Below are 16,802 nucleotides of genomic sequence, written 5' to 3'. Positions count from 1 at the left end.
GACCCGGCGGCGCTCCCGCCCCCGGACCCGCCCGGGACCCGCCCCCGGGGCGGGGAGGAGAGCGCGCGCCGCGGGTACCGGCCCCGCCCCGCCGAGCGGCCCCCGTGTCCCCTGGGGAGGCCGGGCCCCTGGCCTTGGGGTGCCCTGCGCCCGCACCCGCACCCGCCGCTCCTCCGGCCCTTGGCGGTCGGCCCTTGTGTCCCAGAGAGGCCGAGCCTCCAGGCCAGCCGGGTGCGGACGGGCCGGGCGGTATCTCCCGCGCTGGTACGAAGGCCCCCGGGCCGCTGTGTCCCCCCGGCCTGACCTCGGCCCCGCCCCGGGCCCAGCTGCCTTGCGCCCCTCCTGAGTCGCGCCCCGACGTCTGCCGACGTCTCCACAAAGGCCCGGAGTGCGCGGGGAGCTGAGCCTCGGCCCCTGCGTCCTCCCAGCGGCCCTGGGGAGGGGTCACCCTCCCGCCGGCCGGGCTGGCCGACTCTAGACCCTGAACCACCGCAGTAACTGTGTGGGCTCAGGCAGGTGGCTTGACCTCTCTGTGTGTCAGCTTCCCCATCCATGATGGGATGACATCAGAGAGAGTCAGCAGCAGGGTCAGTACGCAACACGTTGGGTGGCCCCAGGTACAGGCTGTCCTTTGGGTCTGGCACGGCGCAGCCGCTATGTGCCAGGCCCTGTTTAGGTGCTGGGGCTGCAGAAGGCAGCTGAGTGGGCCGGGGGCAGCCGGGAGGTGTGTGGGGTGGCCCTGTGTGGGGCCAGGAGCTTCGCTTCTCTTACAGCCCTGGACAGTCGGCATGCCCCCCGACTCGACCAGGTGGAAACTGAGGCATGGCACGTGGACACCGTGGGTGCTGGGACCTAGTGCCTGCCTGGCCAGCGATGGCCCTCCACACTGGGGGCAGAGCCTCCTGTTCTCCCCTGCCTTACCCCTGCTGCCAGGGGGATTTTCTAAGTGGAAGTGAAAGTATGGAAAATGCAAGTCACTCTGGAGATTTATCGGAAAAAAGGGATCTTCCGCTGAGCCCTGGTCTGGACCTTGCTCCTGACCCGCAGGCATGTCCACACCACCTGTGCTGGGGCTGGGCTGGGGGCAGCGGGGTGCTGAGGGCCTGGCCCAACCCCAGCTGGGCCCGCCCGCTGAGTGAGGAGGCTGGTTCCTCGTCTGCTCAGGAGGTGGCTGGACTCGACTGATCCCTCAGCATCTGCCCATCTGGGGGGCTTGGGGGCCGCCCTGACCACGCCCCAAAGTCCGCAGCCCACGGGTCAGGCTCCCAGGCCTCCGTGGTGGGCAGGCGTGGACCCCCAGGTCGCCCCGGTGGCCTCACTGGACAGCTGGCTGGTCCGAGGGGCATCGGGTCTGCCCACGCACGGCTGTCCCATGAAGGAGATGTTGCTATAGACTCACTTCACAGCTGGGGAAACTGAGGCTCACAGAGGTGGCACTGCCTCGATCTTGCCTCAGGGGTCCAGTGAGCAGGGACAAGCAGCCCAAGGTGAGGGGCGGGGGTTCAGGCAGGTCTGGGCATGGCCGTTGCAGCAGCCGTTACTGTTACTCCCACAGAAACCACGCCTGCCAATCGCAAGCAGCTGGAAATCTAGATTTTAAAATGTTGGCACCATTTTTGCAAAAGCACTTGCCCCTCCCACGGGCGTATGGGCCAACCGCCCCCCCGCCCAGGCCCAGGAGAGGGTGGCAGGAGAGAGGGCACTGAGGGTACGGGGGAGGCCGGGGTAGTGCAGGGGCCGGGGGAGGGCCAGGAGGGCCGGAGGGGAGGCGGGGGTCTTGGCGGGCAGTGCAGGGCTGCTGTGGGAAGGCTCAGGGCACTGGGTCTCACCTGTGGGCCCCACAGCAGCTCCGAGCCCAGGTGCTCTGTTCCCTCTGTCCAGGAGGCCAGAGCGATGCACCAGTGGGGCCTTTAGACCTGGACTCCGTCCGGCAGGCCCCCCGGCCTCGCAGCGGTCCTCAGGGAGGGGCTTCCCTGGTCTGCTGAGTTGTTCTCCTCTGTCTGTGAAGTGTCTCCTGTTTCCCTGAATCTTCCCAGGACAGATGGACAGGGGCTGTGCCCACCGTGTGTCCCCACATCTACGTGGTTTCATGTCCTGCTGGAGAGACCGGCGTGGGTGTCCAAGACCGGTTCTCAGACACTGGACCATGGTGAGGACCCAGGGGGAAGGGACCATCGGGGAGGGTCCCGGGAGAGAGCGTGGGCACCGCAGACACGCGCAGCGTGGGGTCGAGGTCACCTGCCCCGTCTGAGCCGTGATGAAGTGACCCAGCCCATGTGAAGCCAAGAGTGCGGCGGGCTCCACCCCAGGGGGGTCAGAATCCAGGACGCCCAGCGCCGACGTCGTTGGGGCCGGGAAGACATGTGTCCGGACAAACCACAGGGCAGGTGGGGGGGGCCCTCTCCCTCGCCCAGAGGCTGCAGGCGGGGATGCGTTTCTGCGACGCAGGGGGAGAGCCGGGCTGGGCCGCTGGGCTGAGCAGGCAGGCCTCCGCTCCGGCCCACCTGTGGGGGCTGGCTTCCCACTGCGCTCCCGGCCCCTTGTTTTCTTCTGATACAGCAGATCTCAAGCCTATTTTTCTATATGTGTTATATTTTTCATTAACAAATGTTTTCTTTTTAAAACACAGAACATGGATTGTAACACTCCCTTCTCCCCTTCAATCCTATTTGAAAAAGTAAATCAGATTATGTCACTGGCCAGGTTCAATCCCTCTGAGATCTCCCAAAACTCCACACTCCTGGACCCTGCATCCCCCGCCCCTCGTCCCCTACTGCCCTACCTCAGGGCCTTTGCACTCCCGTTTTCCCACCTGAGATCCCGCCCTCAGGCCTCCGTCCCAGTGGCTGGCTCCTTCCTGTCCCCTGACTGCAGACACCTGTCTGCAGCGGCCCTCTCCTCTTGTCCTGGGTCAGCGCCTGGGGGCACTGTGCTTGTTTGCTGGTGTATTGACCGCCCCGCCCAGACGCAGAGTCCCAGGCACGGCTGACCCTCTGCCCACGCCAGGTGGCTGCCCGGGGCATGCCCTGGCCATGTCTGCTTTGTCCAACCTCCAGGTGTTCCTCAGTGCAGCTGGCTCACCCAGCCCATGCTCCAAAAACCACTAATGACAGGGCTGCGTATTCTTGGCCCTGACGTTGACCACAGACTCAGGCCACGAAGCCGCTGGGCCACAGGTGAGCATTGGAGCAAGGACGGGTGTCTGGAGCCCCGGTGGGGCAGGTGGTCTGTGGTCTGACGAAGAGATTTCCCTGCTAGGTCATGTCTAGTCTGGGGACCCCCTTCCTCTCCCAAAGGTCAGCTGCTGGCCTTGGCCTGTCCAGGGAGCCGGCTGGGCTGAGGGCCCAAACCTGGGCCACAAGGAGGCCCCATGAGCTCCTCCTTAGTAAACTCCACTCCAGGAGCTCAGAGAACAGTTGCTGAGGGGCCAGTGGGGCCCGAGCACTCCAGCCCGCAGCTCCGTCTGCCTGTGTCCCCCTGCCCGAGGACAGAGCCCCCTCATTCTCCAAGTCTTGGGACTGTTTCCTCCAGGAAGCCCCCAGGTCTCTCCGGCCCCTCCCCCACCAGGGCTCAGGAGGTCCAGGGGCTGCCTCCTTGGGCACCACAGCTTCCAGGCACCTCTCACCCCTGCTGGGGGGCCGTCCACAGGCCCTGAGTTCCACCACGGCCCATGCGCTATGACCACATGGAGACACCACCACCGAGAGGCCAAGGATGGAGCTGGCAGGCATTGCCAGAGGACCTGGGCTGGGCCTCAGTGTGCACTCTCTCACTGTGGGCGCTGCCTCGTTCTACAGGTGGGGAAACCGAGGCTCCAGAGCCGAGAGCTGAACCCAGGTCTCCTGGGTCCACCCGCCTGCCCTCGATGGGTGCGGTGGTACCAGCTCCACACCGGTTGGCATGAGGGAAGCCATATTGCAGAGGAGAAATTGTATTGTAACGGTGAATGACCTCCGATTAACTAGCCCAGACGTGCTCTGCAGGTTTTACGGCCCCTCCCAGCTGCGATAAATCGATAATTTTGCTCTTGAGACCCTTAGGGACGTGATGACCTTGGGCAGAGAGCCTGTGCTGATGGCCGTCGTCAGTGACCACCGAGAGAGCAGGGTGCCGGGCGCTGCTCCTCTCTCTGATGCACATCCCGTGAAACAAGGGACTACCAGGAACTGTGACCAGACGTCGGCCCCACTCGGAGACCAGCCCCCCGTATAACCGCCAGTGGTCTTTGTTCTGGAAGAGGGTTCCCTCCGACATGAGTCCGCCATCCTCCCCCTGCCTCTCCTCCCACCCTGCCTCTCGACTGCTGGCATATCTTGTGGGGGCAGATGACCCCCCGGGGGTGGTGACATGGGGAGCTACCTCAAGGCGGTGGCGAGGCCTGTTCCTCTCTTCCCAGGAGAAGCGCAGCCCCTCAGACCGCAGGCTGACCCCTGGCTTCGTTCTCCTTGGGCACACAGACCTTGGCAGCCGCCCAGGAGCTGCGGCGGGCGGGGGCTGTGAGCCCAGGCATGGACCTTTCCCATGCCCATCTCTGCTCTGAGGTGGGGAGGGGACAGCGACCAGCCCTGTGCCTGCCAGACCCCATGCGTCCTGGCCCCGAGGGACGTCCTGTGCCGCTTCTGGATGAGCCGACCTCGGAGGGGCTGAGGGACGTGGCTCACCGGCTGCCCTGCGTTTCCACCCAGGTCCCGGCACTCCCCAGACCCCCGAGGTGGGAGTTTGGGTTAAGTCGTGGGTTTGACTGGGGCACCGAGGGGAGGGTCCCCACCTCTGAGCACCCGCCCTGGGCCCGGCACCTCGCACAGGTGTGTCGCTGATGCCCCCCAGCCCGGGCCGTGCCCTCTGCCGTGGAGAGCGAGGCTCTGCAGTGTCACTTGTCAGGAATGGTGTCCTGCACAGGCTCGTGCTCAGTTATTTCCCTGCATAAATCCATGGAGGAAAGAAGATCCTGACCAGGTCCCTGGGCAGTGGACACAGTTTTCACGCTGGTTGGGCTCCTGGTGACCAGCTGGAGTCCTGTCCCCAGTCACGTCTGGTGGTCGATGAGCAAATTCAGTTCAACCAGCAGCAAGGCTGCCCTTGTCCGGGTCGACAAGCAGGACCCAGGGTCCCCTGTCTGCTGAAAGAGGTGCAGGGCGCAGGGAGAGCTCTGCCGCGCCGGCCGGGCCGCCTGCCCTGTGCTCGGTCTGTGCTCGCGGGTCCCCACGGCCTCGTGTTCAAGTTTCCTGGACTCCTGGTCGGTCGCTGGCCTCTGGTTCTTTCCTTCTCTCTGCTGAGGCCGATGGGAAGAATTTGGGAGCTGAGAGGTCATTCCAGTTCCAGAGCTGCCACCAGCAGGCTGGGGGGCGCGGGGGTTTGGGGATGTCCCGTCAGGAGCAGGTAGGAGGCAGTGCATCCTCGTGCTGAGCACAGGGCAGGGGCAGGCCCCAGGGGCTCGTCCTGGGGCCACCGCTGCTCCGGGCAGACCCGCCAGGTGGCTGGGCCCCCAGCTGCACGTTCAAGGCAGGTCTGCAAGCCAGGCCCTGCGTGCGACCCACCGGCCCGGCCGTGAGGCTAGCTGCCTGTCCAGCCCGTGGATGTTGTCTGTGCTGTGCAGAGGCTGCAGTCTCTGGGCAGCTCCCCGAAATACTGCGGCTCCCGCCCCTGGCTCTGATGGCGTCCGCCTGGCCAGGCCCGGCCCCGCAGGCCCGTTGCTGGGCAGCGCGCCGTGGCTTTCATCCAGGGCTGCTCACGAGCTGGTGGAAGCCCATCGGGCACAAAGGGGCATTCATTTATCGACTGGACGGCGTGTCTCTGTCTGAAGGCGGGGAGGACAGAAGCAGCCTTTCACAGGGCGCCAGCAGGGCTGGGCTCTGCTGCTCCGAGGGTGTCAGTTTTCCGGCTCCTTCTCTGGGCTGTGCAGCCTGCATATTCGTGGTGAGGGTCTCACCCAGTCCCAGCGGGCACTGGCTGGTCCCTCTCCTGAGAGCAGGAGGAAGGAGGGGAGAGGGAGAGATGGAGAATGGAAGCGTGTAAGCACAGGGGAAGTGTCCGGTGGAGGCGCTGCCTCAGTGGTCCCCGTGACGTGAATGACATGTGGGTGTGTCTCCTCTAACTCCCTCCCACCAAGACGAACGCAGACGGCCTCAGGCTGCAGGAAGTGACTTCTGCGTCCTGGAATGTCCGTCCTTCCAGCTGGTACAGCTTTGCTTGTGCTGCTCCTTCTGCCTATAAAGTCCCTCCAAAACTACACAATTAAGCAAAAACTAAGTCCCACTTGACACCTATAAATAATTTTTTGATGTACTGAGACCAATGCTAGTAATGTTTTAGAGAGGTTAAGAACCAGCTCAGTTGCTGGCAATAGAGATCTAAAACTCAAAGACTTAACTAATACAGGATTAATTTTCCCTCACATAAAACAATCCTGAAGATAGGCAATCTAAGGCTGGCATGCTCCTCCACAATGTTGTTGGGGATCTTTCTTCTCTGCCTTGCATAGTTTGGAACTTCTATCCTCAAAGTAGCCTCATGGTGCAAGATGACTGCTGGAGAGCCAACCATCACATCAAGAAGCAGGCATAGGAGGCAAAAAGGGGCTGATTTCCCGTTGTCTGTCCCATCTTAAGGAACTTTTCAGATGACTTACTCAATAAATTCTCCTTACATCTCATTAGCTACCCCTAGCTACAGGATGGGCTGGGCAAATTGCCCCCAGAATAAATCAGGGCTCATTTCCTGAAGGACATGGGGTGGGTGATCTGTGGTGTCTGCCACAGGCTGGCGTCTGTGAGTAGCTGGTGGAGGGTGCAGTAGCTGATTCTCTCTGGAAGGCAAACATTTAAATAAGTATCGAGAGGGAGAAAACTCCTTCCCTCCCATATAGAACCAAGTCTGTGGCTTTATGTCTGGGAAACAACTCAAAGGGAAAAACAAAATGCACACGCAGGGGTGTAGTCATGGTCCCGTGATCACTAAGCCGGATAATTTCCAAATAACTTAAATTTCCACCAGAGGGAACCCACAAGCACGCTGTGACGTCTTCACATGGTGGGACATGCTGTCAGTCTCTGAACGAGACTCCGGGCAGAGGTGTTTACAGCCGCACCGCAGAGAAAGACGGGAGGGACTCAGAAGCCCATCGTGGCGGGCCAGCCTCTGCGTGCGGAGCAGAGACAGCGCCACCTCACAGGCACGGTTTCTGCTTTAAACTTTGTAAACTTCCCCAAAACTTCTCACACACACACACACACACACACACACACACACACACACACACGTCCTTTATGTAAAATAGTAACATTTCCATGAGTAATAAAATATGCTAACAATAAAAATGTACATAAAGTAATAATAAAATGATATATTGTATATAAATAATAGATATATTTAATAAAATATATAAATACAAATACAATAATATAATAATAAATAAAACTTGCTTAAATAAAGTTTTATTATAATAAAAATGTCCTCACTGTAGGCAATTTAGAAAGTGAAGTTGGGAGGAAAGGAGGAAGTGACTCTATCGATGGCTTTTCCTAGTCGGATGTTGTGTCCTTGGTCACGGCCACCGTGACTGCTTGGCGGTGCCCAAGCGTGCAGCTGGTCCTGCTCGTGCGCTGTGGGTCGGCAGGGGCTCGGCCGAGGTTCCGTGCATGTCTGCTGCCCGGGTCTCCCGTTCTCCCGGGACCCCCGCTCCTCAGGGTGCTCCTCCTGTCGGGGTCTGGAGCTCTCAGAGAAGCGAGCACGCAAGCCAGTCCTCTGGAGGTCCAGGCTCAGAACTGGCACCCTGCTGCTGCCACGTCCCACGGCACAAAGCAAGTCACCGGGCCCAGCCCAAGGTCGACAGATGTGGCGGGAGAGTGTCCTTCACCCACAGCGCAAGGGGAGGCGGGTGGACCCCCGCCAGGCTGCCACAGGTACACAGCTTTCCACACCTTTTCTATGCTTCTGTTGAATAAAGACACGATCTTTACACAGCAGAACCATTCTCCTTGTGCCGTTTTGTCACCTGGTGTGTGATCAACACATCCTTCCACGCTGTGCAACGCACGACTGCGCATGGTCACGTCATGACTTATTCCACCAGACAGACATAGATGTTTTCCTTTTTTACCATCTAAAAGCGATACTACAACGAACATCCTCTCCTGGTAGCTAAATCTTTGCACGCATCTGTGATTTTTTAAAGAATAAATTTCTGAAAGTGGATTCAGTGAGTGGATAGCCAGCCTCAAGACCCCCAAGATCCTTGCGTTCGTAGTCACACCCTTGGGTGGTCTCCCCTCACGGTAGATCAGGGCTGGTCTGGGTGGCAAATAAATTACAGTAGAGGTGATGGCATGACTTCTGAGGCTGGTCATAAAGGGCATTGTGACTTCCGCCTTCTCTCCTGGGTCACTCGCTCCAGGGAGCCCTCTGCTGCATCCCGAGGACGCTCAGGCTGCGCCGTGGGAGCCCCGTGGGGGCAGAGCTGGGCCCCCGGCCAACAGTGGCACCAACTTGCAACGAGGGAGCGAATGACTTGGAAGTGGCTCCCAGCCCCAGTCAAGGCTTCAGGAGAGACCGCAGCCCCAGCGACATCTGACTGCAGCCTCATGAGACCCTGCAGAGTCGCTCCTGAATTCTGGAGCCAAGGGAACTGTTAGAGACTCTAAATGATTATGGCTTTTTTAAGCCACTAACTTTTAGGGTAATTTGTTACACAGTGATGACTAAAACAATGAGTGTTCTGGTCATGAGGCCAAGCTCAGCGGTGGCATCAATGACCCCAGTGTCTCCACGCCCGACACAGTCAGGTCTGTTTCTCACTCGTGCTCGTCTGAGGGGGGTAGGATGTTGTTGTGACAACTTGTTGTCACCCCGAGGTGCCAGGGACCCAGGGTGTTTCAGTCCAGTAGGGGGTCGCTGCCCCTCACGTCCAGGGGTGAGAATTAGTCACGTGATAGTGCCCAGACTCGGGGCCAAGAAAATAACTGGATAACTTCTGAGCACTGTCTCTGCCACAGTGAACCAAAAACGCTAGAAACGGCTACTACGTATTTTTTTTAATAACTTCAGAACTAAAGACATACATATTGAAACCATGATCCACAATTTTTCACTTCCTGTGGAATAAATAAAACCTTTCTTTCTTTTTAAACCTGAGAGTATCCGGACATGCACAGTTGCCGCAGGACAAACACCTGCAACCACAGCTACTCTTCTGCGCAACAATTCCGCAGATTGTATCAAGGGCGGTAAAATATCTACACCCTCCGGCCGACAATGCTGCCGCCGGGATGGTCTTGCTCCATCTGGGGAGCTTCATGCACAATCGCCTCAGCGTTATACGAAGCAAGACAAATTGTGGGCAACTTCAGCTTATGCCCCGGAGGGGACGGACCACGGCACCTCCATGACAGAACACCACACAGCCACAGGAGCGGGGCTGGCGGTGCGACTCAGCACGGCGGCTGCTGCTGTGTCCTGCGGGAAGGCGGCAGACTGAGCAAACACAACGATGCAAACATTCAAACACAATGATGCAAACATTACAGGGAAGGAAGCAGAGCGTCCGGGTGCCTCAGGGTGGGAGCAGGTCTGCCTGCCCCACGCCTCCGCTGGCTGCCATGCTTCCCCCGTGGGCCGTGGCACCTCTGTAAGCCTACTGGACTTTTTCTCTGCCCCTCTGTCTATTTCTTAGATAAAATGCCCTTCTTTAGGGGACTTGCCTCTGTCAGGTACAGTTCTGTGTGTCTGCTTCCCACGTTATTTGATAAGCAGACAAAAAAGGAAAAAGAAACAACTAAAAGGCGATGCTGGCATTTGGATCCCTGATCAAAGGCACATCCCTGGCTTCACCATCCCCTCCCGGACAACAGCTCTTTAGCATTCCCGAAGCTTCCCCAGGAGTGGACGCAGGTTGGGGCACAGGCTGGGCAGAAGTGGGGATGCGTCTGAGAGCCTGCATCCCTGGGGACCAGGCGCAGACCACCCTGAACTCCTGGGAGTCAGGCCCAAGTGAGAGCCCAGCCTAAGCCTGGGGACATCTCCCACCTCACAAGCACGAGATGCTGATGGCCCTCACGAATGATGCCCACCGCCCCCGGCGACCATGGCACCCGTGATGTCCACCACCCCATGATTCCTATTACCCCCCATGGTGTGCACAACCCCACAATGCTGTCGGCACCCTGATGGTACTGTGGGGGCCCCCGTGGTGGCCTCTGCTCCCAGCCCACCTCTCACTGACTGCTCTGTCCACCAGGCGCCCTCCAGGGAAGCACCTGCCTGGCTGGGGGTGAGGAGCGAGGCCTGGCAAGGCCCTACGTCTGGAATTCAGTCACCAGGGTGTGGGCTGGAGGCAGGTAGAGGGGGCCTGAGGGACCCGCTTGCACCAAGGCTGGCCTCCACCCTCTGGGCCTGTTTCCTCATCTATACAATGGAACAATAGCACCTACGCCTGGTTGGTTGTGAGGGATCTGTGCAGGCCGGCCCCGCCCCCTCCAGGGGCACCATTCCCCAGGACCACAGGTCGAGGAAACTGAGGCCCAGAAAGTGGAAGAGCTGGTATGTGGAAGGGAAGGCTTGATAGCTCAGAGGGCCGTGCAGAGCACTCTCACATGGTGGCAGTGAGGGGATGGCCCCTGCCAGTGGTGGTCCCCAGCCCCATGCTGGCACAGGCCAGATCTATGCGGATGGGAGCCCAGGTAGGGCTCAGGCCCTGGCCACGATCCGGGACGCCATGCAAGCTCAGACAGCAGGGAAGCGCCGGACGGCCGGGGGCAGTGGCTGGTGCCTCCCAGGGAGGAGGAGCGAGGGCCGGCGAAGGTCACGGGCATCAGCAGTGGGGGCTGCAGAGGGCTGAGGGGGAGGAGAGGAGGGTGCTGGCCAGGCCACCGGGTGCCCAAGGTCCCCAAGGCCATAGGCCTCCACTCAGGGCCTGTGGGAAACCTGGATGGGTCCCGGCAGCCCAGACTGAGAGACAGATGTGGTGCGAGCCCAGCACTGCAAGGGCAACCGGGAGCAGAGCGACCCCAGACCTGTGGGCACCGTGTGAATGGCCACACGGGGCTTCCCTCTAGCTCCATGTCACGGAGGGATGTTCCGCTCAGGGCCACACACCACGAGGGGGTCCTCACGCCGAGCCCAGCTCTCCGTCCATCATCGCCCAGACACGTGGTCCCTCTCTACCCCACGGCCTGCACCGGCTGTCAAAGATCTGAGAAAACAAAAAAGATGAAAAGGAGGAGAGTTCTTGTAAAGCTTCACAGAGAAGGACAAAAATGAGAGACAGTGGAGAAAGAGAGAGAGAGAGATGGGGAGAGGGAAGCCTCCGCCCACCTCGTTGCTGACCTGCGCAGGTGTCTGGCAGCTCCTAGCTCCACCAGAGAGGGAGACGTCCAGTGACTGGCTCAGGGATGGGCTTGTGAGGCAGTGCTGGCCTGCGTGACACAAGGCCTCCTGCAGGCCGCACTGTGGCAGGTTTCCTGGGCCCAGGGTCCACCCTCTGCCCGTGGCCCTTGGACCCTGGTGTCCAGCTCCCCACTGGCGTGGCAGTTCCTCCTTCAGTATAGCGCCCACCTTCACTCAGGCCAGCAACGCAATGTCACCCCTGCACTGAGGCCACGATGGGGGACACCCCTGGGGAGGCCTGGCCTCACAGAGGCCAGGCGTGGGTCCTAACAGTTGCCCTCACTCCCTTGGGCTTACTGATGCCCCCGGCTGTGTGGAGGGACCAAAAGCAACAAATGACATTAGGTCTGCCTGTGTTGTTGGCCCTTGGCCCCGGGTGTCCAAAGGACATCAGGACCAAGGACTCAGAAGCTCTTTTCTTTTTCAGAAATTACAGCCACGTTTGAAAATAGCAGCATTTATTTCTCTGCCTTTTTTTTTAATGTTTTCCAGAAATTGCTTAGGAAACACGTGCCAATTAGAGTGGATCCAAATGACCTCTTTCCTCCTTCCCTCCACACTGGGCTCCTGGCCCAAGCTGATCAGGCGGGAGGGCAGCACCAGACTCGCTGGAGACGGATTCCAGGAGCAATACAGCTGCGGCCACGGGGACACGGAGGTGGGCGGGATGCTCACCCTTTGCCTGAGGTTGGGCAGCACTTGTGCCACCAAACGTGTGTGCTCCCCTCTGGTCTGCAGCTGACCTGGGGGGTGTGGCCCGAGAACGTGCAGCCCTCACTGAATCCTCAGAACTCCTCCTTGGGGGCAGCTGTCAGAGCTGGTTTACAAGCTGAACGTGTCCACCCCTTAGGAATGGCTGGGGCTCACGTAATAGAAATAGTTTTTTCCCTCCTATCATGCGATCAGACCTGGGTAGCTGCTGCCTTGCCCAGAGGCTTGATGTTGTCAGGGTGGAAGCTTTGGTCCCTCTTGGCCTTCTCAGGGTTGATGCCTCATGGTCACAATCCAGCTGCTACAGCTCCAGGCATCATGTCTGTGCAGGCCCGGGAGAAACAAGGAGGAGCCCACAAGTCATCTCTGCTCTCTTTTATCCTAAAAGTAAAAGCCCCAAATTTCCCCAGTAGACTGCCCTTTAGGTCGCAGGGCCACCCCTTGCTGCAAGGCAGGTTGGAAAATATGGAACAGAATTGGCCCAGTCTTGACCTGTGCCCTGGGTCAGATATGCTGTCCCAGTGGCAGAGACTGCCACCCAATATCCATTCTTTCCCTCTTGATTTTTAGTAACTGAACCCCCACAGCTTATCTGGGTTACCCCAAATAAATGAAACTGGGAATGAAGGAGTTAAACTTTACCTGGATTGGGGTGACACTGTGCTTGTACCCACAAGGTTAATGTGGGAAACAAAGTGACCAAAATTCCTTTCTGAGCTCGTTCTGCAGAACAGCAGGAGGACACTGATAAGAGAGGAGCTTGCTGACAGCCGCTGCCTGACAAAGCGTCCCCACGAGCACGGAGAAGCTAAAGTGACTCATGGTCAACTCTAGCCGTCCCAGGCTGAAAACCCACCGCGTGCAACACGCAGAACAGTCACGCCTGCCCAGAGGCCTCTCGGAACCCCAGTCCCAAGGCCACGTGCTCCCCCTCCCCCACCTAAAACCCCAGATAAAAACCCCTGCTTGTAGCTTTTCGGGGAGTTGGGGATCACGGCGTGAGCTGCCTGCTCTCCCTGCTCAGAGCTTTGCAGTGAAATTCCGACTTTCTTCCACTGCACCTGGTGTCAGAGACTGGCTTGCCGCGTGACGCGTGAGGGAACTTCAGATTCAGTAACACAAAGACCACATCTCTCTGTCTCCCAGACAACGTGGAAATTAATAAAAGAAACCTTAACTAAACTGGATCAGGGAGGCCTGCAAGGGGGCGCCCTCACCCGTCACACATCCTCAGTTACACCAACCAGGAGGAGACTGACTTGCACCTCGGACAGGAAGTACAAGTACTTTACTACCAAGAAGACTTCTCTCCCCACCTGGCAACAGCCCAGCCAATGAGAAATCCCACAGCCCAGCCAATGAGAAACACACAGCTCAGCCAATGAGAAATCCCACAGCCCAGCCAATGAGAAGCCTTTGCCTCCCTGAACTGTCACTTCCCCAGTGGACTTTCCTTTAGAGCAGCCCCTCCCTCTCCCCCTTTTTCTCCATAAATGCAGCTCCCTCCTCTGTCCTCTGGACTTGCCTGTGGTCGACCATAGCCTGCACATCCTGAATTGCAGTTCTTTTGGCTATTCCTGAATAAATTTGCTTTGCAAATAAGACGGCTGGCTGATTTACTATTTAAGTTGAAGGCAGCCAGGCGTGCCCACGTAACTAAGTTCTAACCTGCCACCTCAACACACGAGTTTCGTTCATCAGAAGGAGGGGAGCAGTGGCTGTTAGGGAAGCGCTGATGTGGGAAGACCACCACCCTGGCTTCCCGCTGGTCAGCTGAGTGAAACATCGTTCCTCAGATCCTTGGCCTGGGCTGCTTCTCTTCTCCAGACAAAACCTTCTCACCATCCGTAGACCTTCCTTTTGCGTGCTCAGTCGCTCTCCATCATGGTCCTTCTCTCAAATAGGTCCAGGGCTCCCTCGAAGAGGGATCCTGTGGCATCCTGTGGCTGAGCGGGGCTGGACACAGTGAGCCACGTTTTAGATGTTAGCGTTGAATTATAACTCACAAACACCAAGAAACCACCCGTGCTGGAGGTCCAGACGGATGCATTTTGAAAATTGTACACACGGACCATCACAGATATCAAGAACGTTAGACACATTCGAACGTCGCTGCGCTGGAAAGTCCCTGCAGGCCCTTTTGCAGCCAAGGCTTCTGCCCCACTGCAGAGCGCACCCTGTTCTGATTCGTTTTGCCTGTTCTGGAGCCACAAAGAAAGGGAATCATTATGTGTCTGGCTTCTTTCACTCACAGAATGTTTGTGAGATTCATCGGTGTTGTTACCTGTACCCGCGGCTCCTCCCTCTTCCCCGAGCCGTGCTCGATAGTGGGGCATCCGGCACGACAACATGTTCAATTGCTGATGGACCCGGAGGCGGCTCCCTTGTGGGACTGATAGGAACGAAGCCGCTCTCAGCACTTGTGCGTAAGGACTTGTGTAAGTACATGTCCTCACCTCTCCTGGGCAAGTGGAGTGGAATTTCTGGTTAAGTGTGTATTTAGTTTTATAAGAAGCTGCCAGACAATTTTTAAAGTGGCTGTACCGTTTTACACCAGCAAAGCTGGAGTCCCAGTCGCCCCGTCTGTGCCCCGATGCTGGGCATTTTCTGTCTTTCAGACTTTCAGCCATTGCAGAGACTGGGAGAAGAATCTCACTGGGGTTCCCCGAGCATTTCCTTGACGACCGATGGCATCAAGCACACTTCCCTGTGCTCGGCCGTTCGTATATCTTCCTTTGTAAGTGTCTGTTCAAGTCTTTGGCTCATTTTAAAATCCGGGTCATTCATCTGTCGCTTGACTGTTTCAGGAGCTCTTTCTGTATTGTAGATGCCTGTCTTTTTTTGGATAGAGGCGTTATAAATATTTTTTCCGAGTCTGTATCTTGTCTATTCTTTTCTTAACGGTTTCTTTTGATAAGAGGATGTTTTCAATTTTATGAAGTCCAGTTTATCAGATTTTGTGGCTGTTTCTTTTGGCAACCTGTCCAGGAGGCCTCTTTTTCCCCTGAGGAGCCCAGTGTCAGGCTCTCCCAGGACAGGGCGCTGCCAGGGGGTCCAAGATGTGGGGTGAGGACGTCTGTGCCCAGCCACACACCCTGGATGGTATTCCCTTGCAGCCTCACAGCCCCACCCCGGCCTGGTGATGACCTTCCCATGGCTCCTTGATCCAGGCTCTGCTCTCCAGGCCTCCACCTGCGCCCTGACCCACCAAGCTCGCTGTGCACCAGCCACCAGAGCCTGCACTGTGGGGGCTGCAGACCAGTCTGGACCACGCAGACCAGCAGACTTCCCTGGTGCCCAGTGGGCTCAGGTGAGCCTTTTCCCTGGAGGCCTAGCCCTTCCCCAGCTGGCCTGCCCTCAGCGCTTGGGTTCCCTGGAGCTTTGTCGTCTCATCGGTGCTCACCAACTGGTCATATTAAACGTCCCGCTAGGGTCCCTCTGTGGTCCCTACTCCGTGACTGGACACAGACCAATGCAGTCACAGAGACACCCTCCAAGAAGGCCTGTGACCAGCGAGACACGAGATGCGTGTGTTTTTACCATTGTGATCATTTTTGAGTACACAGTTCAGTAGCGTTAAGTGTATTTACATTGTTGTGATTCACAGATCTGGAGCTTTCTCATCCTCCCAAACTGAAACTCTGTCCCCATTAAACACTCACGCACCACCCCCCTCCCCCAGCCCCTGGCACCACCGTCCTACTTTCTGTTTTTGTGATGCGACGCCCCTGAGGGCCTCACATGAGTGGGACCATATGAGGACTGGCTTACCTCACCGAGCATAGTGTCCTCAAGGTTCGTCCGTGTTGTAGCCGGTGTCAGAACTTCCTTCCTTTTTAAATGGAAGAATATTATGAGTGTCTGGAGTGGGAAGGCCTGTGGACGTGGCTCAGACCCTGGGCTGGCAGCCCCTGAGCTTCCCTGTGCACAGCCGTGGGGCCTTCCTGGAACACTGCCACCGGGTCCCTCTGCGCCTGGGCGTCTGCGGAGCGTGCTCAATGCTGGCTGCTCCTCTGGCGCACAGAGGACTTTCCTGCCACCCAAACAACAGATGGTCAGGAAATGAAGACTCGCTCTAGTACCAACCAGAGGGAAATCTAATTCACTTGGCAGAATGTACGGTCAGAAAATCATGTGGCTTGACACATGTCGTCTTGTTGGGTGGTGCTGGCCTTCAGAGACCAAGGACCAACAGCCCAGAAGCTGGGTGGGGCTGGGGCACTGGGATTTCACGGTCTTCTCTGTGTCAGCTGCCCTCCCAGGCTCTCAGGCCTGGGTTGGTTTCTACTCTACCCCAATTGTAGCCATGTGACTGCGTCAGCTCCTCAGCTAGGACGCCTGGGACAGGCCAGGTACTTTATATGCTGTGTGACTACGAGTGATACAAATCCCAAAGTACCAGCTGCTTAGGCAAGAAAGGCGTTTCTTTCTTATCACATAGAGGATGTGCCAAGGTGAGCAGGACAGGGCTGGTGTAACAGTTCCATGTTGTCAGGACCCCAGGTTCTTCCTACCTTTCTGCTCTGCCATTCTCAATATGTAGCCTCCACCTCAAGGCCTTAGATAGCTGCTTGAGTTCCAACCATCATGCTTGCTTCCCAGACAGCAAGAAGGAGGAAGAGAGAAAGAATGGTGCACTCTACACTCTAAGACACTTCTTGGAAGTTTCTGGACACTTCCTCTCGCATCAACGGTCAGAGCTCAGCCCCATA

At 57.9% G+C, this 16,802-nt stretch overlaps 1 long non-coding RNA gene across 1 annotated transcript; it reads right to left on the bottom strand.

The window, feature by feature from the left end:
- Positions 1-10,951: 10,951 nt before the first annotated feature.
- LOC124233912 (uncharacterized) lies at positions 10,952-16,089 on the bottom strand. The gene is made up of 3 exons (XR_006887182.1): positions 15,862-16,089; positions 12,288-12,412; positions 10,952-11,185 (listed from the first exon to the last, which is right to left on the bottom strand). It is a non-coding gene; the product is annotated as an uncharacterized LOC124233912 (long non-coding RNA).
- Between the last annotated feature and the right edge of the window lie 713 nt (positions 16,090-16,802).

This window comes from Equus quagga, unplaced genomic scaffold (genome assembly GCF_021613505.1).
Source record: "Equus quagga isolate Etosha38 unplaced genomic scaffold, UCLA_HA_Equagga_1.0 270_RagTag, whole genome shotgun sequence".
NCBI classification, from domain to species: domain Eukaryota; kingdom Metazoa; phylum Chordata; class Mammalia; order Perissodactyla; family Equidae; genus Equus; species Equus quagga.
Note: the sequence above shows the minus strand (reverse complement) of the source record. Positions and strands in the feature narration are given on the sequence as shown.